The sequence below is a fragment of the Rattus norvegicus genome, chromosome 11 (assembly GCF_036323735.1).
Source record: "Rattus norvegicus strain BN/NHsdMcwi chromosome 11, GRCr8, whole genome shotgun sequence".
Classification (NCBI taxonomy): Eukaryota; Metazoa; Chordata; class Mammalia; order Rodentia; family Muridae; genus Rattus; species Rattus norvegicus.
This window is the reverse complement of record NC_086029.1, coordinates 93,934,813-93,962,288: the sequence shown is the minus strand read 5'-3', so window position 1 is coordinate 93,962,288 and position 27,476 is coordinate 93,934,813. Positions and strand designations below refer to the sequence as shown.

The following is a 27,476-nucleotide window of genomic DNA, read 5'->3' as shown; positions in this document are numbered from 1 at the left end:
CTGCCCTCCCATGGGGCTGCTTTCTCTTTGTACCTACATTTCAACAGTCTCACCCTCCTCTCCTTCACCGTTGTGATAGGTCCTACACCCCTCTCACAGCAGAATTCCTTCTTCCTCTCCCCTGCATTTCTTGCCCAGGAACTCTAAAAATCTTGCCTCTTTCACTCTGTCCAGCCATTGATTGTTGGCTCTTTATTGTTAATCAAAAAAACAATTGGGAACAGGGACCTTAAGTGTCTGGACAGGCAGATTCCCATGTGATTTGGGGAGCCCAATTAAGAGAAAGCATTGTAACCAAACCCCAGCAATGAACTCAACCTCTGAACTGTAGGCAAGCTGTTCCCGGCAATAGAACACTGACTAAGGTAAGTACATAACAATTTTGAATCCCCAAAAAACACAAAACATCTGTCACCATCCACTTTCCCTCCCCATGCCTTGAGTGTCTACCTACGAAACCATTAGTCACTAGAGATCAGACCTTAAAAGGATAAGCAAGAAGAGACAAAGGGCGAGATGGGTGTGGTTCCTTGGGATCTGCCCCAGTCTTGGAATGGCAGGCACAGGCTTCAGTTGTAAGCTGCCTGTTTGGTGTCGAGAGATGGCACATGTAGCTGCCTCACGAGGCAGTCTAGTCTAGTACCATTTCGACTTTTGCTCTTACTTGATGGACACCCTGCTCTTCCCCCTGTACCTGATCTTCATGGCCTCTTCGGCTTCCACTGTCATTGTCCTGTTGAGCATCTAGGCAGATGTCCACCTGGGAACTCCCTAGGGATAACCTCATGCTTGCAGAAACCACCCAAGCACACGTGCCTGTCTCAATGTGAACCTCGTGGGCCTAGACACAACCTCATTTTAAATCCAGGCCTTCTGTGCCGTTTCAGACCAGACAAAGATAGTTTCTATACCTCTGAGAAAGGTGTTAGCTCCTGTATCAGAGTACCTCTGAAAGACTCGAAGTGAGTCTTAACTAACAGGAAACGCCCCCCAAGTGAGACACAAGAACGGAGTTTAGTGCAAATGCAAGAGGTTTATTTTCCAGCACGTTGGGGTCGACCTTCAATCAGCCCTTTGTAGTGAGTGACTAGAAGGCGACCCTGAATGGCTATAACAAGCAGTTTTTATACCTCTTAGGGGTACAGGTTACATCAGCAAGGTTTCAGTTCAAACCTATTGGCTAAGCATATTAACCTTTGAATCTATTGGCTAGCAAGCATGGGCAGATCATGACATGCATTCAGACTCTGAGACCAGAGGGTCAGGTGACAGTCAGTATATTCTGCAGTTTTCCAAAAATGTTCCTGCTCCTCCCAAGAACTGTGGGTGGAGAACAGAACTAGGCCTAGCCTTGATCAGAGGCAGGTGGGTGAAAGGCTGGCGAAAGCCCCTAGGGTCCTTGCCTTTATCTCAGAAGTCCTGTCTCCTTGACTCCCAGGGTTCTGTTCCCAAAGTACTTTCTTGATGGACTCACTTCAGCAATCCCCTTTGCACAAAGTCCTAGATCTTCCCACAGTTAAAAAGTTTGAGAGTCTCTGTCCTCCTGTACTCCAGGGGCAGCTCCATTGTCTCCCGCAGCACAGGTTGGAGTGAGCAGATTTGGCTGTGTTAGATGACTAGTCACCATGGATGCCTTCAACTCTGGTGAAGTGGATATTGTTCCCATCAATAACCAGCCCCACCCTCAAGAATACCAGAAGAAAGGGTTGGGGATTTAGCTCAGTGGGAGAGCGATGGCCTAGCGAAGTGCAAGGCCCTGGGTTCGGTCCCCAGCTCCGAAAAAAAAAAAAAAAAAAAAAGAATACCAGAAGAAAACAGAGGCCCTCAGCTGCTGAGGGGCCCCTGTCCCAACTCAGCCCCCAACACTGAGCTTCTCCCTCAGTTTCCATCCCAGACCACAGAAGAAGGAAGTGGCCTTAGGTAGCCCCACTCTTTTGAATATCAATAAAGTTCACTGCGCTTGCAAAAACAAAAGAAAAAAAAAATCTTGGCCCGAGAGTCTCCTTTTCATCTAATTTATTAGGCATGTGAAAATGGGGAAGGGTGGGAGAGGAGGCACCAAAGCCTATTAGAAAGAATTATGATACAGATTAGTGTCCAAAAATCCAGCTTCCCTAATTTAAGATTCAGAGTTAATAATACTCCAGAACAAAGCCCTTTTGTGTCTTCTGTCACCGCCTGGCAGGTGACTCATCCATCATTAAGCTCTTACAGAGTTAGCATAATCCTAGATTATTGTTAACAGCGTCTACATTGCAGTTTGCGTTGATCTATGCTTCACATTCATGCTAAGAGCACGGAGCTGAAGAAAGAACATTTGAGACGGCGTCTGCTTGGCACGGGAGAAACATGAATGCTCCACGTGAAGGGGAATCCTGCTCCCAGCACTGACCCTACCAATCGGAAAATCTTTTTCTACTGACCCATCTCTCCCATGAGCTGCCTTAGGCAAGCACAAGGCTCCACTGGTCACTGAACTGTTGACATTCAGAGAAGCAACTCACATACGACTCAAACACGGTCTTGTACTCTCAGCAACGATTTCTTTTCTTTTTCACTTATCCTATTCTCCGTTTTGTCTCCACTGGTCTCAAAACTACGGATTAAGTAATTTCCACTGTCTCTGGACTAGCAGCAGCTGACGGTACCCTCCACTTTATCCAGCTTCTGCTACTCCCTTTCAGAAACCAGGTCGTTCTGCCACTCCCATCGATCTGACTGATTGGCTGATTGGCTCAGCCTGTGTCACTGCTCCATGCGCACAGGGGAGGAGGACCTTCTAGTCAAGGGTCTGCTGGTAGCTGTGCTCCCCTGCGAGAACCTCCAAACTAGCTCTCAAGAAACCGGGTTGTAAGGTGCACAAGAGAATTGTTCCTTCAATAGTATTTTCTGACTTCTCTCCGCTGCCCTTCTGCAAACCCTCCAACCCTGTCAGGTCATTGTAGATGCCCAAGAGGTAGTGGGGTTGCCAGAACCCACCATGTTTGCTGCCAGAGAGCTGATCAAGGATCAAAGCCACCGCAGGGCTGGATGCTGAGTCAACAGGACATCCTGGGACCTGTTCCTTCCTGCTAGGGCTCAGCAGTCTGTAGGGATTCCTGCAGCATTCCGCGTCGCCCGTGTTCCTCTAGCTCCAGGTCTTAAACTAAATTTCTGTCCCTTCATTTTTTTTTGGGGGGGGGGGCATTATTCTCTACTAACTCTCTTCTCTCCGCCGGTTTTATCTTCGGCTCTTCCGTTTGAAGAATTTTTTATTAAGTCGTTTTTCACCACCTTCAGTTCTCCAGGCATGTCCAGAACATGCTGAAAATCGACTGTTACACACAGTCCTCAGACGGGGACCTCCAATATGCAGCTAAGTAAATTACTGCATCTGTTACTGCAGTTCCCAAACTCACAGATTTTTACAAACAGGGCTACCAGAAAGGACAGCGATGTTCCTGGCTTTGGCTCCCAAATTGGGTCCTTCGTCCTCTCTTCAAACTGTGGTGTTGATGCGATAAAGCACCGGGGTGGGTAAGCCTGGCAGGCCATGCCAAGGTATCCTGCTAAGAAATCAAACCACACAGCAAATCTAGTGGAAGAGGTTTATTGGGCTAGGAGGAAGAGTGAAGGGCGACATCGAGTGAGGACATTAAGAAGAGATGGAGACGGCAGGCAGGCAGGCAGGCAGGCAGGCAAGAGAGAAGGGGAAGAGAGAAACCCGGAAGTGGCCGGAGACTTTTATGTGATGAACCGGAGAACCTGGTGCACCTGGCAGTAGCAGGTGATGACGTAAGCTGCTGCTAGGTCGTTGAGGGCAGGCCAGTGAAAGCGACAGTATTAGACTGAGCTGCAGTTAAACAGTGAAGCAGGTTGGGGATTTAGCTCAGTAGTAGAGCACTTGCCTAGCAAGCGCAAGGCCCTGGGTTCGGTCCCCAGCTCCGAAAAAAAGAAAGAAAAAAAAAAAAAAGAGGGTAAACAGTGAAGCAGACTCTACTCTTGGTCAAGGATAGTAGAATGGGAATCCAGGAGTGGTGGTGGATCATACTTCTAATCACAGCACCTGGTACAGAGGCAGAAAGGGCAGGAATTCGAAGTCATCCTTGGCTTCAATGGTGAGTTCAAGGCTAGCCCATATCACCAGATGTTTGTTTGTTTGTTTGTTTATTCGTGGGGGTTGGGAGTTGGATTCCCTGGAACTGAGTTGCAGAGAGCTGTCAGCTGCCATGTGGGTGCTGGGAACTGAGCCCATGTCCTCTGGAGGAGCAGCCAAGGTTCTTAACCCCTGAGCCATCTCTTCAGCCCTGAGATCCTGTCTTTAAAAAACAAAAAAAACAAAAAACAAAAAACAAAAAAAAAAAAAAAAAAAACGGCTGGGTGTAGTGGCTCACACCTTTAGTCACAACACTTGGGAGGCAGAGGCAGGTGAATCTCTGCGAGTTCAGGCCAGTCTGGTCTACACAGTGAGTTCCAGGACAGCCAGCATTAAATCAATTAAACGAATGGCTCGACGGCACCCATCTGTAAAACCCAATGATGGGGAGGCAGAGCAGTAGGGCTTAAGCTCTGGTTTAACCCAGCCTAGGGTCATACTGAAAAGCTCTCAGGGAGAACTTTCCCTCGGGATGGAGACCCTCCAACTCCAAAGACCAGACCGAGACACCACAGGATGCAATCAGCAAGAAGATTTGGTTTATTGTCGGGATACACAGGCACAGGCACCTGCGGGCGCTTCAGTCACTCGGGGGACTGGCGCGCACCACGGAACCAAGGATGGGCTTTTATAGGATTTTGGGGAGCAGAAGCAAGCATACAGAAGCAGATGCATGGTTACAGGGATATAATTGGTGGATTCTAATATGGCAAGGGTTTAGCCGGGGGCAAGTTTCCTAGCTACCTTCCTGAAACATAACGGCTAACTCGGCCCCCCAAGGGTTCAGCCCGGGGGCAAGTTTCCTAGCTACCTTCTTGGAACATAACGACTGACTCGGCCCCCCACCAGGGTGTGGGACCTCTCCCGGGGCTTTTTTCATTGTCAGGTGCTCAACCGCAGTCGTCCTGTTGCCAGGCCTTCAACCAAACACATCCTGCTTGGCAGCCGCTTTGTACTCAGTGTTTTAACCTTTCTCTGAACCAGTCATCTTAAGTACAGCCTTGCAAAATGGCGTTAGTGCTGCTAAGCTGGGTCTTTCAATACGTGTGTTATGTCAGGAACATGGGTAAATATCATTGTCAGAATTTGTTAAGGAGCAAATTCAAGAGGTACAGTGATTTCAGTAGCAGTGTACAAGTGACGTCCGCTTTCCTCGATAGCCCTAATCGACTCAAACACAGATCTTTACTCTATTCTTAATTACTAATTGTAGTAGTGAATATTAAAAATCTGATGCGGTGCACTAGGCACCATGCCACACTACCTCTTGCTACTCTCTGTTCCCAGCAGTCTCTCCACCTCCATGGCTCGCCCCACGCAGTGCCTGCCTATCTCGAGGCTCTCTTGCTGTGGACTCCGTTCATATTCCCAGCTACCCGGTAATGTATCGATCAGATTTCTATCAGCAAATTCCCACTCCGCAAAACGTCCACACGATAAACTCAGAGACAATTGATATTCATATAAACTGCCCGCCTAGATAAGACGACTTGTCCTGCAATAATCCATCCCCTATTAGATATTCATAGCTACCTGTGGCTATTTAAAGGTCATTCTCCTCCTCCATCTTCTCTCCTTTTCCTCTTCTCCCCTCTCTCCGCCTTTCAAAAACTCTGACCCCGCCTTCTTTTTCACTGCCCAATCACAAGCCTTGCCTTATCTGTGCCTGCCCTCACCCACATATAGACATCAATCCACAACTAATATTAACTCAGATCATGTATTGCACATCATATATTACTAGACAGACAGACAGAATGACTACAGATGTGGCTCCTTCATTAAGGAGGCAACAGTATCAAAGACTTTCAAAGAAGCCTGAGAAACCAAAGCAAAAGGCTGTAGCAAGCCCCAGCGTGGCAGACATGGCTCTGTCAGGCCCTGCCCTTCCCGCTTCCTTCCTCATTGTTGAAAGCCATTAGATTACGTTCCTAAATCTAGCCACGGAAGTCTAATTCCTTACTTATCCACTTCCTCCTCCTGAGGCTGACTACCAAGGTCCAACTATTTAAGTTTTGAAGTCCAGACGATCGGAAGCTCCCTATGGCTCACCTAATTAACATGCCCAGTTAAAATTAAGAGGTGCATTTCCTCTTTTTTCTTTATAAACCCACATTTGCTTACAGGCCACATCTGTCTTCTCTATATCCAGAGACAGTGCTTTTTCCCTTGGCAAACATTCCTTCCCCACCTCTCTTGTTTCTTTTCCCTTCTCCTCATCTTCTGTACCCACTTTGTCTCTCATTCCATACCCTTTGTCCATATGGGGCAAATAAATGTCCTTTGTACTGAGAATTTGGTCTTGGAGTGTCCTGTGCAGACTCTAGTCCTTTCAGAGTACAACGGAGTTTCTGTATTGGTAACAGACCTGACTGGGCTGGAGGTGCACAGTCAGACTACAGGGAAAGAGCAGGGCTGTAACCTGGAGATGAACCGAAGGCAGATCACTCCAGATCAGTGAACAGCCATATGGAGGGATGCAGGCCTAGGCAGGCAGACAGACAGGAGGACACACGGATGGCAAGCCAAGAAGACTGCGTCAACAGCAGGAACCCTGAGCTGAAACCTCCTGGGGCAGTTGAGTGTACTCTTCCGGTTGGTTCTGGATGCTCACGCTGGATGCTCTAACAGGTTTGGGGGACCCATTGCCATTTTGGTACTAGGTATTTACTTCTTTATCGGATTCAGGTGAGGGAGTTATATCCCTTGGTCCGGTGCGACCAGTAAGTTCTCGGATCTTGTTTTTTCCTGACATGATTTTAACATGGCCATGTGTCTTTACAGCCCCAAATTAATCCCAGTAAATTTATAGGATGATATCCTTTATATTCCTGGGAATAAATAATTTATTAGTCTGCTATAGGGGTAGAGGTGGCCAGATGGTACTATCCTCAAAATAGAATCAAAATATGCTTGTAGAATGGAGTTTCTTAAATCAAAGCAGTCTGAAAAACAAGTTATACTGTATCAAGTAATTTAGAGCAGGGAACAGCCTGGCCTCAACACCTTATCTATATAGAAAATTCAAGACTAGCCAGAACTTCATGAGGAATTGCCTCAAAAAAAGCAAAGAAGGAAGAAATGAAGGAAGGAAAGAAGAAAGAAAGGAAGGAAAGAAGAGGAAGAGAATGAGAAAAATAGGAGAAATTGGGAATAAGTTTGCAAACCACTTATGAGTCCTTTTTGGGTTATAGACATACGGTTAAAGAAATGAGGGAGAGGAATAGGCTAATGGGGTTGAAAACTCATGTCTGCTCTGGGAATGTGTGATTTTTTCCAGGAATGTAGGTGACACCTCTGTCCTTTTACGGTTCTTTGTAGTTACTGCACAACGCTTGCAAATGGCTGGTAGCACTTGAGGGTGTATAATGAGATCAGGTTGTGCCCTGTCCTAATTTACTCTGTGCTGTGTACACATATTGTACTCTTTCCTCAGTCTGATGTGTCTGATAAGTTCACAGGGCTGGTTTTCCTGATGTGAGCTTGCAGGGGAGGGGAAAGGGTAAGAATACTCTCATTGCCTAGTCTAATGTCCTCTTACAGAGTTCTCAGCAAGGTGTGTGTGTGTATCCGGGTGCACTTGCCTGTGCATGAGCCTCTGGAGAAGTTGACTTTGGAAATTAAGCATGACATAAGAAGTTGTGATTGCACCAATGGCGTATGCTCTAAGGTCAACAATAGACAAATGGGACCTCATAAAACTGCAAAGCCTCTGTAAGGCAAAGAACATTGTCAATAGGACAAAATGGTAACCAACTGATTGGGAAAAAAATCTTTACCAGTCCTACATCTGATAGAGGGCTAATATCCAATATATACAAAGAACTCAAGAAGACCACAGAGAATCAAATCACCCTAATAAAAAATGGGGCACAGAGCTAAACAAAGAACTCTCAACTGAGGAATACCGAATGGCTGAGAAGCACCTAAAGAAAGGTTCAACATCCTTAGTCATCAGGGGAATGCAAATCAAAACTGTAGGTTGATGTCATTATGTAGGTGAGGGCTGGCACAAGTTAGATCAAGGCCATGATTGGACAGTAAAAGAATAAGGCAGGGACAAAGTTTTTGTAGGGAGGGAGAGAAGAAGGAGGGAGAATCAAGATGGAGACTGAGGATGACCCAGACCCGGGTGGTCCTGAATAGCCGAAACATCTGGGATGGATTTCTGTAGGCAAATTTATCTTATCTAGGTGGGCGGTTTGTACCCTTATCAATTGGTTGTTGTGTAGATGTATTGTGCATTGAGAATTTAACATATGAATCTGATTGTTAGACTACAAGTTTTTAGAGCTTTGATTTACCTGGCTACAGGGGATGTGAACAAAGTTCCCAGTGGGCAACCTGTCTCAGTTCTGGAAGCTGGGCTGGGCTGTAAAGTGCCTGGGGCTTGTGTGCTATGGTGCCGCAATAGAATGGCCCATGTGTGTGTCAGGAGTGGTAGCAACCCACCAAGGGGATAGCATGAAAGCAGATGACAGAGAAACAACTGGAGCACAAGGCTCCAGCACACCTGCACTGAGTGAAAACGTTCTCTACCTCAACACAAAACAACCCTGAAATTCCACCTCACACCAGTCAGAATGACCAAGATCAAAAACTCAGGTGACAGCAGATGCTGTCAAGGATGTGGAGAAAGAGGAACACTCCTCCATTGTTGGTGGGATTGCAGACTGGTAAAACCATTCTGGAAATCAGTCTGGAGGTTCCTCAGAAAATTGGACATTGAACTGCCTGAGGATCCAGCTATACCTCTCTTGGGCATATACCCAAAAGATGCCTCAACATATAAAAGAGACACGTGCTCCACTATGTTCATCGCAGCCTTATTTATAATAGCCAGAAACTGGAAAGAACCCAGATGCCCTTCAACAGAGGAATGGATACAGAAAATGTGGTACATCTACACAATGGAATATTACTCAGCTATCAAAAACAACGAGTTTATGAAATTCGTAGGCAAATGGAGGGAACTTGAAAATATCATCCTGAGTGAGGTAACCCAACCAGTAAGAACACACATGGTATGCATTCACTGGTAAATGGATAATAGCCCAAGATCTTGGAATACCCAAGACACAATTTACAGACCACATGAAGCTCAAAAAGAAGGAAGACCAAAGTGTGGATCCTTCAGTCCTTCTTAGAAGGGGAACAAAATACTCACGGGAGGAAATGCATAGACGAAGTGTGGAGCAGAGCCTGAAGGAAAGGCCATCCAGAGACTGTCCCACCTGGGGATCCAGCTCATATACAGTCAGCAAACCCAGACAGTATTGTAGATGCCAAGAAGTGACTGCTGACAGGAGCCTGAAATTGCTGTCTCCTGAGAGGATCTGCCAGAGCCTGACAAATACAGAGCCGGATGCTCACAGCCAACCATTGGACTGAGCATGGGGCCCCCAATGGAGGAGTTAAGAAAGGTCTGGAGGAACTGAAGGGGTTTGCAGCCCTATAGGAAGAGCAACAATACCAACCAACCAGACACCCCAGAGCTCCCAGGGACTAAACCACCATCCCAAGAGTACACAGGGATGGACCTATGGCTCTAGTCACATATGTAGCAGAGGATGGCCTTGTCGGGCATCAATGGGAGGAGAGGGAGGCCCTTGGTCCTATGAAGGCTCAACGCACCAGTGTAGGGGAATGTCAGGCGGGAGATAGAAAGGGAGGTGGGGGTGGGGGAGCACTCTCATAGAAACAGGGAGAGAAGGGAGAGGATAGGGGATTTCCGGAGAGGAAACCTGGAAAGGGTATAACATTAGAAGTGTAAATAAGGGCTGGAGACAAGGTTCAGTGGTTAAGAGCACTGACTGCTCTTCCAGAGGACCTGAGTTCAATTCCCAGCAACCACATGGTGGCTTACAACCATCTGTAATGGTCTGCCCTCTTCTGGTGTATCTGAAGACAGCTAGTGTGTACTCAAATAAATAAAAATTAAAAAAAAAAAGAAGTGTAAATAAATATCCAATCAAAGAAGAGAAAGTTGTGGTTGCCCATCGAATTGGCAGGGAGTGTACTTGTGTTGGCTATTCTTTGCTAACTTGCCTACATCCAGAACCAGCTAGATCCAAACATCTAAGCACAGCTTTGGGGGTTTTCCTAATTGGATTAGGTGGGATGGGAAGACCCGCCCTAAGTCTGTCTCACATCATCAGGTGGCAGGCAGCCCATATAAAAGGACAGGGAAGAATGAAGCTTTTGCCTGCTGGGCCTCACTCGTGATGACGAACTCATCTATGCTGCTGCCGACACATCCCTTCACTGGTTATTAGAGTCTTCCTCAGGATTCTGACACAGACAGACATCCAGCTAAGATATTCGGCCTCATGGACTGAACCAGATTCTTGGACTTTCTGTCAGAGAGCCACTGTAGGAAGAGGCAGAACACAGCCTATGAGCTACTTCAAATCGCAGATATAGATTTAGATAGATAGGTAGGTAGGTAGGTAGGTAGGTAGGTAGGTAGGTAGGTAGGTAGATAGATAGATATAGAGATATATACTTATATATGTACATACATATGATCTGCTCCATCAATCTAAAGAACCCTGACCAATACAGGGACCTTCTTACTACTCCATCTCTGTCCTTGATTGTTCCAGTCCTTCGACCTTTCCTTCAAGATCATGTACTCTGTCCTTCCCACAGAGCTTTCTTTTCTACTTTCTCATTTCAACCTCTCAGATTGATTTTCTTCAATTTCCGTCTTTGTTTAGTGTTCTTTTCTATCTTGCATAACCTTCCTTATTTTATGCAGCTGTTTTCCATTCTTTTTTTTTTAAAGATTTATTTATTTTATGTATATGAGTACACTATAGCTGTCTTCAGACATGCACCAGAAGAGGGCATCAGATCCCATTACAGATGGTTGCGAGCCACCATGTGGTTGCTGGGATTTGAACTCAGGACCTCAGGAAGAGCAGTCAGTGCTCTAACCACTGAGCCATCTCTCCAGCCCCCTGTTTTCCATTCTTGCTCACGATCTTATTTTCTTCTTTGACTTCTTCAAACATATTTATAATCATTCTTTTGAGCTTTTTGAAGTCTGGGACTTCATCTATCTCATATTCACCCATTCGCCCATTACTATAGTGTTGGGGGTTGGTCTGACGCTGCTATGTATCAAATGCTAAATTCTGGCCCCCAAGATCTGGTTGCTCCTACAAGGAGGAGTACGTGTAGCCTCACATACACCAAGTGATGTTATATTAAACCTTGCTCACTAAGTTAAAGTTAACTGGTTAATAAAAGGCTAGATAGAGCCTATGATTAGGCAGTAGGGAAAGAGAGGTGGGACTTGAGGATCGAGCGAGAAGTCTGAGAAGAGGCCGGTGGAGAAGAACAGCAATGGAGGGAGGAGGAGGCTGCCATTAGCAGAGATGGACCATAAACACAAGGCCAGGAAAAACAGCAAGTGACAAGGCACATATGGCTGGGATGTCAGTTAGAATAGCTCCAATACAGGGCTGGAGAGATGGCTCAGTGGTTAAGAGCACTGACTGCTCTTCCGGAGGTCCTGAGTTCAAATCCCAGCAACCACATGGTGGCTCACAACCATCTGTAATAGGATCCGATGCCCTCTTCTGGTGGGTCTGAAGACAGCTACAGTGTACTTACATATAATAAATAAATAATCTTTAAAAAAAATAAATAAAAGATAATAGCTCTAATACATGCCCACAAGTTTATGCTTACAACTTGTAAATAAAATACCTGAATTGTGTGTCTTTTATACAGGCTAGCAAGAATAATTAATTCCTTCTGTACTATAGAATTAATAACTTTTGGAGGTGTTATGTTGTCTCTTTTTTTTTCCTTATGTTACTATAGTAGGATTTAAACTTCTGGCATTATATCTTTGCTTTTTTTTTTCAGCTATATTTAAGTATTTTCAATGTTCACATGAGACCGGATGTGCTAGAGTCAAATATGTAGTTCAAAAATAGTTCTTCATGGCCGTGGAGAGATCTGTCAGCAGTTAAGAGTTTGCTCTTCCAGGTCACTTGAGTTCAATCCCCAGTACCCATGTTGGGTGATTCACAACTGCCCGTTAACTCCAGCTCTACTGGATCTGAAATCCATGGCCTCTGTGGGTATCTGAACCCCTATGCAAGCACGCACACACACACACACACACACACACACACACACACACACACACACACACACAGAGGCACACGCACACAAATAACTTTTAAACCTTCTTAAAAAAATAATAAATAATAAGAAATAATAAAAAAATAAGAAATAATAAAATAGTTCCTCAATCCAGAAGTATCGGGTGCCTGTTGTAAACACTTTTATTCTCTGACTAAGGTTTCACCTGTGAGAGCAAACTCACGTGCTTGGTATTACCTCCATCAGACTATCATGAGAGCAAACTCACACGCTTGGTATTACCTCCATCAGATTATCATGCCAGTTAGTAACCTTAGCTTCAATAACTTTTGGAGGACAAACGACAAAGGCTTTTTGTTTAGGTCAGAGTGTGCCCAGATCTCAGTGAATAAGGTTAGGATTGGGAGAGAAATAGGGTAGATAAGGGTAAAGACTAAGTACTCCATCAACTTAAAAAAAAAAAAAGATTAAGGTAGTTAAAGTAGCTAGTAGAAGTCCGGATACTGTTAGGGTCCACAGATGTTAGAGATCCTTAAAGCTATGGGATATTATAATTAAGTAAAACAAGGAGAGGGTAAAAATGTGAGAACAAGGAACAAGGAAGACATAAATAAAGAGAAGACGAAATGAGGCAGAGCAGACACTTAGGAAAAACCAGTTTTCTCAAGTGGAGTCTCACTGGATACACAAACCACACTTAGGGGAAGTCCCCATGACCAGCAGCGGAGGCCAACATGAACTCAATGGTATTTTTAGAGGCTCCTGGTCTCATAATGCTTTGTCCGGGCTCCTCTCACCCTGATACATGTCTTTTCTATTTATTTTATGGTTTCCAGTGCTGTATTTTATAGGAGTTTTGTGAGTCCTTGTTCGTGTGTATCTGTGTCTAAATGTGGTTTTTCTTCAGCTCTTTTTCTTCTGTTTGTTGGTTCTGTCCTATCCTGGTGTGTTTGTTTGTGAGGAGCCATCATAGGAGAAGCTAATAGCTATCAGGTAATTTTCCTGAGATGAGCCCACCTTGGATTAAAATCCACAATGGATTTGCTCTAATAGATAAGGCCCATGAAAAATTCATTTTAGGAAAGATTCCTGCTATTAATATGCCTCTATTTTCATTAAATATATAACTACCACTAGGTATTAGCCCACCCTTTTGAGCAGATCTCTACAGAACAATCAAGATATACTATCTTGTAGTGATGCTGTATAGACAAATAGATAATAATTCTATAGAATTCCTGATTTGATTCAAATAATTTTAAGAAGTTTTAAGAGATGGTCTTAGCTGCTAGAAAGATGTAATTAAGTTAGAATCAAGACTAGAATGTGCCCACTCCTCAGAATAGTAAGTAAAGACTTCTGTCTTAGGGTTTTACGGCTGGGAACAGACACCATGACCAAAAACTCTTATAAGGACAACATTGAATTGGGGCTGGCTTAAAGGTTCAGAGGTTCACTCCAGTATCATCAAGGTGGGGACATGGCAACATCCAGGCAGGCATGGTGCAGGAGGAGCTCAGTTTCTACTTCTTCATCTGAAGGTTGCTAGCAGAATACTGGCTTCCAGGCAGCTAGGATGAGGGTCTTAAAGCCCACACCTACAGTGACATGCCTACTCCAACAAGGCCAAACCTCCACATAGTGCCACCCCCTGGGCCAAGCCTGTGCAAACCATCACCAGCTGCATAGTAAGAAATACAATGAGCTTTCATAATCACACTAAAAAGAGAAATAGAGGGACAATTTTGTGTTCAAGGAAAAACTTTTAGGTCCAAGGATAAAGACAAAGATGTGCACTCTGATAAGGCAAGGCCATGTAAAAACATTGCTTTGAACTTTTAATGAGGATATTATAATGAAACACTGCTTTGTACTTAATATCAACATCCTTCTGTAACTCCCATTCTATGTAACATTTTATCTCTGAGGTAATTTTCTAAAGGACTCTTTGTCTAAGAAGATATATTCTTCTCCTTTCCTTCCTCTCTGGTTCACAAAGAATTAACCGGTTTATCCAAAAAGGTTTCTGGCGGACTCACCAGAGAAAGGAGCACCAGCAATAAATCTTCACATAATCCCCTGCCGTTCTCTGATGAGGTACTAAACTGTTTCTCACCTCAGAGGAACTCAGACAGGCAGGTCAGCTACCCCAGCATAGCGACTTAGACTCAAGACAAGTAAACATTTTATTATTATTATACAGCAACTCTCAATACCTCAAAAGACCAAGTCTCACCTCCACCAATGATCTTCCCCATCCACCACCTCAAGAACCAAACAAGAAAGAACAACTGCTAGGGCTGGCCCCAGCATTTGTTTCTTTTTTTTTTTTTTTAATCTTATTTTTTAGATGCCTGTTTGTATTCTAATGAGAAGAGGAAAATATACTCGGAATATATTGTATGAAAAAAACTATTTTCAATTTAAAACAAAACCCCTTCTGGTAAGCCGTGTGAAGAAACATAACACAGTCCTGAAACCTAATCAAGGGATGTACTGACAAGAGCAAAACCACGTAACATGCCAGACCCGAAACTAAGTCAGAAAATAAGAGAGAAAAGTGATGAATTGCTCAAAGCTATGCCTAGCTGAAGAGCACAGTTCGCGGGTTACCTCAGCTCTGGCAGGCTGATTTCTGCCGCCTGGGTGTTCTTGGAGTTTTAGTGTGCAGGAGAGCAGAGGTTGCAGGCCCTTTCCTGGTAACTCCCTCTGATCACTGCTCCTGGGCCTGGTCTGCTGCTACATTGTGTCTCTCTCCAGGGCAGCTGTATTTGGGAGGAAGGAGGGCCAGCTTGGAGAGGCTTTCCATCTCTGCTGTGCTTCTCGGCTTTCTTGCCTTGTCTCTGCAGAGATCTCTCCGGCATAATCGGTGTATTCATAGATCTTGTCTCCTGCCTTGCACACATCGTTCTTCAGTTTCCCCTCACTGACTCAGTGCTGAGCTACTCAAGAAACCTTTGGGGTAGGCAGACCTATCAGAATCACACCAGACTTTTCGCCAGAAACTATGAAGGCCAGAAGATCAGATGGACAGATGTCATACAGACCCTAAGAGAACACAAATGACAGCCCAGGTTACTGTATCCTGCAAAACTCTCAATTAACATAGATGGAGAAACCAAGATATTCCATGACAAAACCAAATTTACATAATACCTTTCTACAAATCCAGCACTACAAAGGATAATAAATGGTAAAGCCCAACATAAGGAGGCAAGCTATACCCTAGAAGAAGCAAGAAACTAATCATCTTGGCAACAAAACAAAGAGAAGAAAAGCACACAAACATAACCTCACATCCAAATATGAATATAACAGGAAGCAATAATCACTATTCCTTAATATCTCTCAACATCAATGGCCTCAACTCCCCAATAAAAAGACATAGATTAACAAACTGGATACGCAATGAGGATCCTGCATTCTGCTGCCTACAGGAAACACACCTCAGAGACAAAAACAGACACTACCTCAGAGTGAAAGGCTGGAAAACAACTTTCCAAGCAAATGGTCAGAAGAAGCAAGCTGGAGTAGCCATTCTAATATCAAATAAAATCAATTTTCAATTAAAAGTCATCAAAAAAGATAAGAAAGGACACTTCATATTCATCAAAGGAAAAGTCCACCAAGATGAACTCTCAATCCTCATCTTCAGTTGGTTTATATACAAGTGTGCAATTTCTAGGCTTGAAAGTAAAATGATGCTATCTGGTGCTGGATAGAGGAGCCTTATTTTTTACTATGGCAGCTTGCTATTTTTGTAACATGGTGATTTGGTTGAACACAATAAAGTACAGTAGTAACTGGAAAAAAAAAAAAAAGAAAAAGAAACCTTTGGGGTAACTTCTGCAAGCTGTGATCCTCCCAGTGAAAACGAAGAGACTCGTTGGCACCCGAGGGGCTTGGTTTCTGGCGCCTGGCTTGCTTACCAAAGCTACTGTCAGAAACTGAAGGTCTACTACCCATGATTTTCCTCGAAACAGGGAGTCTGACACTAAAATAAGTTTTTAAAAGTCCATGCTTGAAGAAAATGGGGCAGAAAACTGTCTCAAAAAGACCTTCCACGTCAGCGAGATGGCGCACAACTTTAATCCCACTCAGGAGACAGAGGCAGGAAGAAGATAATCTCTTGTGAGTTTACGTCTAGCCTGGTCTACATTTAAGTACCATGTTAGCCAGGAATATACAGCGAGACTGGGGGACTGGGAGTGGAGAATGTTGGTTTCCTTTGTTTTTGGGTTTTGGTTTCGGTTGGGGGGAGGGGCTAGAGTCACAGTTTCTCCATGTAGCCCTGGCTACCCTGGAACTCTCTCCATTGACCAGATTGGCCTCAAACTCAGAGATCCTCCTCCCTCTGCCTCCTGAGTGCTGGAGACCTGTCTTAGAGTGCTTGCTTGGGGCCAAAGCATCACAGAAGTTGTGCTTGGTGATACACACCTGTCATCCCAGAGCTCGGGAAGCAGACGGATCAGAAATTCAAGATTCTCCACAGTTGTATGAGTATGGAGACAGCACTGAACGAGAAACCCTGTCTCAGGGGGAAAAATCCCATATTTTCAAAGATTTCCGTTATAAAGGACTAGCAATACTGTGGCAGGCATGTGGCCATTTTTATCCACTGTCTTTTGATGGACAGTGATTTTGTTTCCGTAGGCTACCATGACTAATATTGCGGTGAGTGTGTGTCTCTCCTAGACTCTTGACTTCCTTCTGGAATGTGTCTCTCCTAGAAACTTGACTTCCTTTTGGAATGTGTGTCTCTCCCAGACTCTTGACTTCTGCCTAGGGGAGGAACTGCTGAGTCATTGTATTTTTACAATTTTTGAAGAATTGCTGTACCGTTTTCCTGAGTCACCGTTGTTTCCCCCGTGAATGGGTGCTTCATTTCTTCACATCTTCCCAAACTCTTGTCTTTCTCCTTTCTGTTTCCTTCTTTCTCATGATAAGCATCCAGATGTGTCTCAGGCCATGTCCCCATGTGGCTTCCGTGCATGATTCCTAATAATTAGCGAGGCCGAGGGCTTCTCAGATGCCTGTTCATCATTTGTGTATCATATTTGAAACTTGTTTCACAAATTGGACTACTTGGGACTTCCTGCTATTGAATTAAAAGAACTCCTCAGATAGTTTTGATCCTAAACCCTTCTGAGGTTCATGGCCAGACGTATTTCCTCCTACTCCATGAACTGCCCGTGTGCACTGCTGTTTTCTTCTTACAACTGAAGACCCTTGTTCCTTCACAAATTCTGTAAATCTGCGCCTCAAATTATAAACACTACCATGTTTATTACTCTGTTCCAAATATTTCCCAATTCATCATCTCAGATGTTTTTCTTGCCAAGATGATCAAGAATTGTATTATTTAATTATTTTGGTTAATGACAAAATTTATATTTCCCTCAAATCTATTAACTTCTAAAACAGTAGTTCTCAACCTTACTAAATGCTGCAACCCTTTAATACAGTTCCTCATGCTGTGGTAATACCCGCCCCATCTTAGTTTGGGTTTTACTGCTGTGATCAGACACCATGACCAAGGGGCTGGCTTACAGGTTCAGAGGTTCAGTCCATCATCATCAAGGCAGCTTCCAGGCAGGCATGGTGCAGGAGGAGCTGAGAGTTTAACATCTTCATCTGAAAGGCTATTAGTGGAAGATTCACTTCCAGGAAGCTAGGGTGAGGGTCTTAAGCCCACACCCACAGTGACACATCTACTCCAGCAAGGCCACACCGCCTAATAGTGCCACTCCCTGGCCCAAGCATATACAAACCATCACATTCCCCTCAACCATAAAATGATCATTGCTACTTAGTAACTGTAATTTTTGCTACAGCTATGAATTGTAACATAAATATCTAATATGCAGGATATCTGATATGAGACCTCTCTGGGGGGTCATGACCCAGAGGCTGAGAACCACTGTAGCTCTCTCTACAAAGTCCCCTTCACATTCCAGGTCTGCCTCTTCTCCTCTCTACAAGCAAAAGGTAATTAAATTGCATGAACTTTGGAAAGTATAAGTGAGTTAATAGAAGAATGACCCATTTTACCAATTTCACTTGTGGCAGAAGGTACGACAGCGACACATACCTTAGCAGCAACGTGGCCTGACATCACCAGTTAATGGTAGCATGTGACCTTATTGACAAGAGAAAAGTGTGAAAAATAGCTGCTATCATGACTTCCATCATGCATAAAAACTGCATGAAGGATGTCGATTGGTAGAGAATGAATTAGAAGGGAGTGGCTGGAAGGAGAAAATCTGCTTGAAAGTTTCTGGAAAGAGATAGATAATAGCTAAAGGTATGAAACAAACCTTAGAACACAGTGTTTGAGGAAACTTCAACAGCTTACAAAAACCACAAGGAACTTTGCTGTTCACTAGTAAATCACTGGATTTGCTGCCTTCTGAAGTCTTGCTCAGATTTCCTGGGCTGATTTTCCTGTACTGATTTCAGCACAAAGCTGATCAATACGATGATTTCCCCTTAGTTTCAGCCCAACTCCTTACCTACTGGAGGCATACAAGGCATACTAGGAAGAGCAGAACACTATCATGAACTCCCTACAACAGACTCATCAAGCTCATAGAAATAAAAATGCCAGGCATTGGGCTGGAGAGATGGCTCAGTAGTTAAGAGCACTGGCTGCTCTTCCAAAGGTCCTGAGTTCAAATCCCAGTAACCACATGGTGGCTCACAACCATCTGTAATGGGATCTGATGCCCTCTTCTGGTGTCTGAAGACAGCTACTATATATATATATATATATATATATATATATATATATATATATATATATATATATAATCTTTTAAAAAAATAATGTCAGGCATTGAAAACACGATAGTCAAAGTGTTAAATCCTTAAAAACAAAAGTTCAGAAACAAAACATCCATGAAGTTTGGGACAATATGAAAAGACCATATCTACTAATAATAGGGAAAAAAACAGAAAAAACAATGGTAGGAGGCACAGAAAATATTTTTAACAAAATCATAGAAGGAAAAAATTCCCAATCTAAGGAAGAAAGTGCCCATTAAGGTAGGGGAACCATATAGAACACCTCATAATAATCAAAATACTAAATGTACAGAAGAAAGAAAAAATATTAAAAGTTGCAAGGGAAAAAGACCAAGTAACACATAAAGGTAGACTTATCAGAATTGTACCTGAGCCCTCAAGGGAAACTCTAAAAGCAAGAAAGGCCTGAACAATTCTTTCTAAGCCAGCACTACGTAAGGATGAAGCCATGTTCAGCTCGAGCGCCAAGATGGTGAAGCAATGGTGAGGAGCCCGACGAGTTCGGGTCTGGCATCTCTCAGGCGCTGCTCGAGCTGCGGATGAACTCGGATCTGAAGGTGCAGCTGCGGGAACTCCACATCCCCGCGGCAAAGGAAATCGAAGTCGGTGGTGGTCGGAACGCCATCATAATTTTTGTACCAGTTCCTCAGCTGAAATCTTTCCAGAAAATCCAAGTCCGGCTAGCTCGTGAATTAGAGAAAAAGTTCAGTGGGAAACACGTAGTCTTCACTGCTCAGAGGAGGATTCTGCCCAAGCCAACCCGGAAAAGCGGTAGGAAAAATAAGTAAAAGCGCCCCAGCAGCCACACTCTGACAGCAGTGCACGACGCCATCCTTGAGGATTTTTGTTCCTCCCAAGTGAAATTGTGGGTAAGAGGATCCGAGTGAAACTGGACGGCAGCCGGCTCATGAAAGTTCGTTTAGACAAAGCACAGCAGAACAACGTGGAGCACAAGGTCGAAACTTTTTCTGGTGTGTACAAGAAGCTCACAGGCAAAGATGTTAACTTTGAATTCCCAGAGTTTCCGTTGTAAAGAAAATGACTGAATAAAGTGTCATTGAAAGAAAGAAAGAAAGAAAGAAAGAAAGAAAGAAAGAAAGAAAGAAAGAAAGAAAGAAAGAAAGAAAGAAAGAGAGAGAGAAAGAGAGAAAGAAAGAAGAAAGACCCGAACACAGATATTCTACAAACTCTAAGACCACAGAAGCCAGTCCAGACAACTGTGTCCAGTAAGACTAGGAGTGACTTTTGAAGTCTCAGAAGTTCAAGTGTAATAGACAGCAAAAGAAGGCATTCCCACCATAGACTAAATTTAAGCAGTGTCTGTTATGAAATATAATACAGCAGGGGGAGGGGTACCTGGTGGCCCCAGGCCATGGTGCTCCCTGGGAAATCACACCGTGCAACAGATCTGGTAATGAGGGGTTTACGTGAGGGAAGGGAGGAGAGTGAGGACCTGGAGAATCTGCAGACAGACTGGAGCCAGAGTCACAGGGCAGAGAAGCAGAGACAGAGGAGGACAGAAAGGGGGAGACAGTCCAGATGGAAACACATGGGAACAAAGAAAGAGAAAAAGAGAGGGCCAATCAGGGTGGCAAGTAGTCTTTTATTTGCGACACCTGGCGGTGACAGGTAATGGCAGCAGTTGATGCTGTAAGCTATTGCTAGGTCCCTGGAGGAGCCTAGTACAATCACCTGTAAGCCAACAGTATCTGACAGTCCACCTCTAAAGAAGATTCTAGAAGGAAAACGTCAATCCAGAGAGCTTAAACACATCCAAGAAGACACAGTTATAAATGATTCCAGGACAGTCAGTCAAAGTAGGGGAGGGGAGCTCACAACATAGTAAGGGGAATCAACAAACGCTGCTCATTGATAACTCAATATTAGTGATCTCAATCACCCAACAAAAAGAAACAGACTGGACTCAAAAACAGGATCGATCTATCTATTGAATTGAAGAAACATACCTACCCATCAAGGATAGAAATCACCTCTGGGTAAAAAGATAGAAAAATCTACAACAAGAATATCGCAATTCCAAACACAAGGGCACACAAGTTCGTAGGACAAACACCACTACAGCTAAAATCACACATTGACTATGTCTTAGCCTTTTTATTGCTGTGAAGAGATGTCATGACCACAGTAACTCTTATAAAAGAAACATGTCATTGCTGCTGGCTTACAGTTCAGAGCCCATTATCGTCGTGGCAGACAAACATGGTGCTGGAGAAGTTGCTGAGAGTTCTACATCTGGATCAGCAGGTAGCAGAAAGAGACAGTGAGTCACTAGGCCTAGCTTGAGCTTCTGAGACTTCAAAGCTTACTCCCAGTGACATACGTCCTCCAGAAAAACCATACCTACTCCTACAAGGTACCATCTCCTAACGGTACCACTCCCTATGGGCCTATGGGGCCATTTTTATTCAAACTACCATATTCCTATACCTGGCTCCCAAAGACTTATAGCAATATCATAATGCAAAATGCATTGTGTCCAGCTTTAAAAACCCCCCACAGTCTATAATAATCTCAAGGTTGTTTAAAAGTCCAAAGCCTGTTCCAAGGCTCAGGACAACCTCTCAACTGTAACCCCTATAAAATCAAAATGAAAAAGCAGTCACATACTTCCAACATATTATGGCACAGCACACACACACACACACACACATATATATATGCATTCTAAAAGGAAGGAAAGCAGGATTAGTGAGGAAACACTAGACCAATGCCGGCTGTATAAACTGCAAACTCTGTATCTCCATGACTGATGTCGAAGCACTCCTCAGGTCTCCCACTCCTTCAGCTGTGTTGACTACACACTTCCTTCTCTTGGAAGTTCCACTTTGTCAGCAGTTCTCCTTGGCAGATATCCTATGACTCTGGCATCTCTAACCTCTTGGGGTTGCCAAAGCAATCCAGTCTGTACCTTCACAGTTTCACATAATGGCCTCTCTAGGCCTCCATGCAGGGAAACTCCTGACATATGGCTGGCCTCAGAAGCTTTCCTTAGTCACAGATGGAGATTCCATAACCCTTTCTCCCATCCTTGACGCTAAAGCCAGAACCGTGTGTCTTGAAAGTGCTAAGTTCTGTTGCTTGCTGAGATTGGAACATGGCTCCTTTGCTTAATTACACCTTCACCAGCTTTCTGCTTTTGATGGTTTCCTTCACTGCCTAAGTTTGGCTGTCCTGAAACTGGATCCTTAGGCCAAGCTGGCCTTGAACTCAGAGATCTGCCAGCTGCTGCCTTCTGAGTGCTGGGATTAAAGGTGTGTGCCACCACATCGGCTCTAAGCTTTTTTAAAATTCCATTTTACAAGTTTGAAGCTTAGCTGGATGGTATCTTGCCCTGAAGTCACCACTCCCTTCGTTCTATTTAACCAGGCTTTTCTCTAATCTCCTTATCTCCATGAACACAGGATTTAGCTCTTTTCTACTTCCTAGTCCCTCTTTGTCACAGGATATTCGAGCGTACTGTGAACCCTGAGACTGTGTGGTTTACCGGAAAAACCTTTTTCTGATAGTGGTGTAGCTCAGCCTTAGTGCACACCTTTAATCCCTCTGGTGGGAACACAGACATGCCTTTGGTATACACTTTTAATCCCAAACGATGAAGGTAAAATTAGTTTGAAAAAGGAAGCACTCTTGTTTGAAAGCGATATCTAATTGAGTGGCAGATAGAGTGATGAATCACAGAAATATTTGACAGAACAGGATATGCTCAACTCTCTTAAGAACAGAGAGAAACGGGCTGGAGAGATGGCTCAGTGGTTAAGAGCACTGGCTGCTCTTCCAAAGGTCCTGAGTTCAAATCCCAGCAACCACATGGTGGCTCACAACCATCTGTAATGAGATCTGACGCCCTCCTCTGGTGTATAAGTGTACATGTAGGCAGAACTCTATATGTAATAAATCTTAAAAATAAAAACTAAATGAATAAATGACTTTTAAAAGAAGAACAGAGGTCCTTTCCATCAGGTGAGCCAAGATGGGTGCATACAAATACATGCAGGAGCTGTGGAGGAAGGAGCAGTCCGACGTGATGTGCTTTCTTCTAAGGGTCGGCAGCTGGCAATACCGCCAGCTCTCTGCGCTGCACAGGGCTCTCCGCCCCACCCGGCCTGATAAAGCGCGAAGGCTGGGATACAAGGCTAAGCAAGGTTATGTCATTTACAGGATTCGTGTCCGCCGCGGTGGTCGCAAGCGCCCAGTTCCTAAGGGTGCAACTTACGGCAAGCCTGTCCACCATGGGGTTAAGCAGCTGAAATTTGCCCGAAGCCTTCAGTCTGTTGCTGAGGAGAGAGCTGGGCGCCATTGTGGGGCTTTGAGGGTCCTGAATTCCTACTGGGTTGGTGAAGATTCCACATATAAATTTTTTGAGGTTATCCTCATTGATCCATTCCATAAAGCTATGGGAAGAAATCCTGACACCCAGTGGATCACCAAGTCCACAAGCACAGGGAGATGCGTGGGCTGACATCTGCTGGCCGCAAAAGCCGAAGCCTTGGAAAGGGCCACAAGTTCCACCACACTATTGGCGGATCTCGCCGTGCGGCCTGGAGAAGGCGCAATATTCTTCAGCTCCACCGTTACCACTAATACACGTAATTATCTGTAAAATGCATATGCAATAAATAACTTAGGACAGTCAAAAAAAAAAAAAACACAGAAAACGAGAGGCTACTTAAAAGAGGCAGTGCTAGGGCCGGGAGGGGGAGCAGGGAGGAAAAAAAGAAAAAAGAAAAAAAAAAAGAGGCAGTGATGAGAAAGAAGAGAGGGAATGAAGAAATAAAGTTCCATAGATGTGAGAAACAAAGCTGTGAAAACAAGGTTTTGAGAAATACATCTGGTGGTCAGGATGCCTATGACAAACTTGTGACCTTTCTGAGAGATACATCTGACGTCAGGATGCCCAGTGATATGAAATAAGTCTTGGTGATCAAGATTCTGACTAAGCTAATTAAGACAAAAAAAAAAAAAAAAAAAAAAGCAAAAACAAAAAAAAAAAAAAAAAAAAAACAACTGTTCTCCGAAAGACACCCCCTACCCCTCCCTGTGGTAAATTCCGAGAACAACTGCAAGATGTCATCCTGACCCTGCGCGACCACCCAGTCCCCCCCCCCCCTCTAAAGGACGTGCCAACTTAGCCCCTTCCCAGTGATTCTCCAAGGCCAGGTGTAGGGCTGGATGAAGGAAGTGACCAACTGAGCCAAGAACAGCCCCTTGAGCAGGCCAGCCAATACCTGACCAGCTCCTTTGTCCTGTGCACCACCAATGAGAATGAGCCAGCTGGCCCTGTTGCTGAAGTCTGCCCTCTGTAACGAATAAAAGTTGTGTACTTTTTGGGTTCGAGGTTGCCTCTCCCTGCGTGGATGAGCAACCCCACGTACGTGGAATAAAAAACGTTACACCCTCGTGCCTTTGCAGCGGTCACTTTGTCAATCTGTGCTCTGTGGGTGGCGCTCCTGAGGTGAGGCCACTCTGGGGTCTTCTAACCGGAGCAGTTTTACCAGGAAAGTTGTAGAGACAGTTGCGGAAAGAACAAGCTAGACACGGGTAAAGACAGCAAGAGCCAGAGAGTGAGGGACCAGAAGATAAGAACAGATTGCCAAAGTTAGCATGAGGCCAAGCAAAATAATTCAGCCAGAGGCCAGGAAAGAAACCAGATCAAATCAGCTTGGAGGAGGAGTTTGAGGCAGAACAGCTGAATTCGATCGGCGACCAGAGATCAGAAAGAACTAAAAAGTGGTGAGCTTATGCAGCAGCAAATTCCAGAGGCTGTAAAGATCCTAGATATAATTATATAGAGGTTCAAAGCTTCCGGGACTGGGCCTAAGTTAGCAGCGGCTGGAAGCAGTAAGCCTAGGAGAGGACAGTTATATCAGAAAAATAGACGATACGTTTACACTTTTACAGCTTGTATTCCTCCTTGCCCGGCTCCTCCTTTCCATTATAGGTCCTCATGGGAGTGAACACTGATAACCACACCAGAGTAAATACTGAAATCTCTTCTGCCGATGCCATTTAATCCAAAACTCGTCCGTTCAGCTTCAGGCAGATTTTTTTTTTGGACAAGGGCATGCTTAGAAAGCAGCCACATTCTTTGCCAAAATATAACAAGAACAGTCTTAGGCCGTGTACTGAAATTCCTCTTCTCTGAACCCTCTTGAGCCAGGTCCCTACAGTTCAAATCCCCTTCAATCCCACTATCTTCCATGCTCCCGCTATCATGGCCAATTAAATTCCGCTTAAATTATTCCGCTACTTTTCTAATCCAAAATCCCAGGGTCCGCATCCCTCCAAGTAAAAGTATGGTCAGGCCTATCAATACTTCAGTCCCTGGGACTAACTTTTGTCTCAGTTAGGGTTTCTATCACTGTGAAGAGAGGCCATGACCATGACAATTCTTATAAAGGAAAACATCTAACTGGGACTGGCTTACAGTCTCAGAGGTTTAGTCAATTATCATCACGGTGGGAAGCATGGTGGAATGCAGGCAGATATGGTACTAGAGAGGTGGCTGAGAGCTTTACATCTCCATTCACAGGCCACAGGAAGAGACAGTGAGCCACTTGGTTGGCTTGAGCTTCTGATCACTCACTGCAAATGCTCACACTCTGATAGTGGGCGGCTTCAGTACTCTGCTCTCAACAATAAACAGGCCACCCAGACAAGAACTAAATAAACAGGGAAATGCTGGAGCTAAATAAGGTCATAAACCAAACGGACCCGGCAAATACCTACAAAACATTTCACCCGACCACGAAAGAATTATCTTCTTCTCAGCACATCGTGAAACTTTCTTGACCACATACTTGAGCACAAAGCAGTCCCCACAGATAAAAGAAAATTGAAATGGCACCCTGCATCCTAGCCGATCATCATGGATATGGGAAAAAAACAAAGTATACAAATTCATGAAAACTGAAGAACTCAACTGAGTGAAAAATAGATCAAGACAGAAATCAAGAAGGAAATTTTAAAAAAACGTTTTAGAATTGAATGAGAATCGAACGAAAACGGAAGCACAAACATAGGTGTCTGAAATCTATGGGACAATGAAGGTGGTTCTAAGAGCCAACTTCATAGAATGAACTGAATGTCTACATCAAAAAAATTATATCTCGGAGCTGGAGAGATGGCTCAGTGGTTAAGAGCACTAGCTGCTCTTCCAGTGAGGTCCAGAGTTCAATTCCCAGCAACCACATGGTGGCTCACAACCATCTGTAATGGGATCTGATGTCCTCTTCTGGTGTGTCTGAAGACAGCTACAATGTACTCATATAAATAAAAATTAATATAAAAATTAGATCTCAGATTCATAACTTAGTGACACACCTGAAAGCTCTAGAAAACAAGAAAAATTAATACCTGGAGGGTATCTAACAAGAAATGATCAGACTCAGAGCTGAAATCAATAAAATTGAAACCAAAAAAAAAAGGTAGTACAAAGAAGAAATGAAATGAAGAGTTGGTTCTTTGAGAAAAATAAGGTGAATATATATATATATATATATATATATATATATATATGTGATCTACCAAAGTTAAATAGAGACAAAACCATCAATTTAAACAGATCCATAAACCCTAGAGAAACAGAAGCATTAATTGAAAGTCTCCCAACCAAAAGAAAAACCCAGGGACAGCTAGATTCAGCTACAAATTTTACTGACCTTGGTGAAAGAACAGAGAAGCTTTTGAGGAACAGATATTTCAGCAATTGTTTGTTAGCCTGTGGCTTTGCTTTTCACAGTACTGTGTAGTATAAAAAGGCTAAGAGAAATAAACTCACTGCCGTCATGGTAGTGACCTGCAGCCCTCCCATATCTGTCTCTCGCATCTTTTTCTGCCTTTCCTATTTTTAATCATGGCTCCCCCTCAGAGGCTATTCAACTTCATGCCAGTGGGGCCAGTACAATGACCTGTACTGAAAGTAGTGAGATATAAAATTAACTCACACAACCATTTAGTCTTACTATATACAAAGGACAGACTGACAAAGAAATCAGAAAAACAATACCTTTCACAATGGACTCAAATATTATAAAATATTTTGAGATAACTCTAACCAAGTAAATGACTTGATAACAGAAACTTTAAGACATTAAAGAAGGAAACCAAAGAAGATATCAGAAGATGGAAAGATCTCCATGTTTGGTAGGATCGATATTGTGAAAACGGCTATCCTGGATCTTGAGACTATCATCCTGAGCGAGGTAACCCAGTCCCAAAAGGACTAGTGTGGTATGGATTCACTTATAAGCGGATATTAGCCGTAAAACACAGGACGCTCCACAGATCCAAGGAGGCTGGACAAGAAGAAGGGCACAAGTGAGGATAGTTGAGTCTCACTTGGAAGGCAAACGGAGGGAGGGAACTTGGTGGGAGAGGGGATGGGGAGGGGAGTGGG

General features: G+C 44.0%; 1 long non-coding RNA gene and 2 pseudogenes across 2 annotated transcripts in view; all 3 read left to right on the top strand.

The window, feature by feature from the left end:
- Positions 1 to 3,170: 3,170 nt before the first annotated feature.
- Positions 3,171 to 27,476, top strand: part of LOC120095699 (uncharacterized) — a 38,675-nt gene continuing 14,369 nt past the window's right edge. Inside the window, exons 1-2 of one of the 2 annotated variants that reach the window (XR_010056201.1) lie at positions 3,171 to 4,097; positions 5,426 to 5,514. This is a non-coding gene — a long non-coding RNA (uncharacterized LOC120095699). Of the gene's footprint in view, positions 4,098 to 5,422; positions 5,515 to 27,476 lie in introns of both variants that reach the window. The other variant, XR_005491487.2, reaches the window with a different exon arrangement.
- Rps7-ps3 (ribosomal protein S7, pseudogene 3) lies at positions 19,509 to 20,133 on the top strand (annotated as a pseudogene).
- LOC103690658 (60S ribosomal protein L15 pseudogene) lies at positions 23,037 to 27,421 on the top strand (annotated as a pseudogene).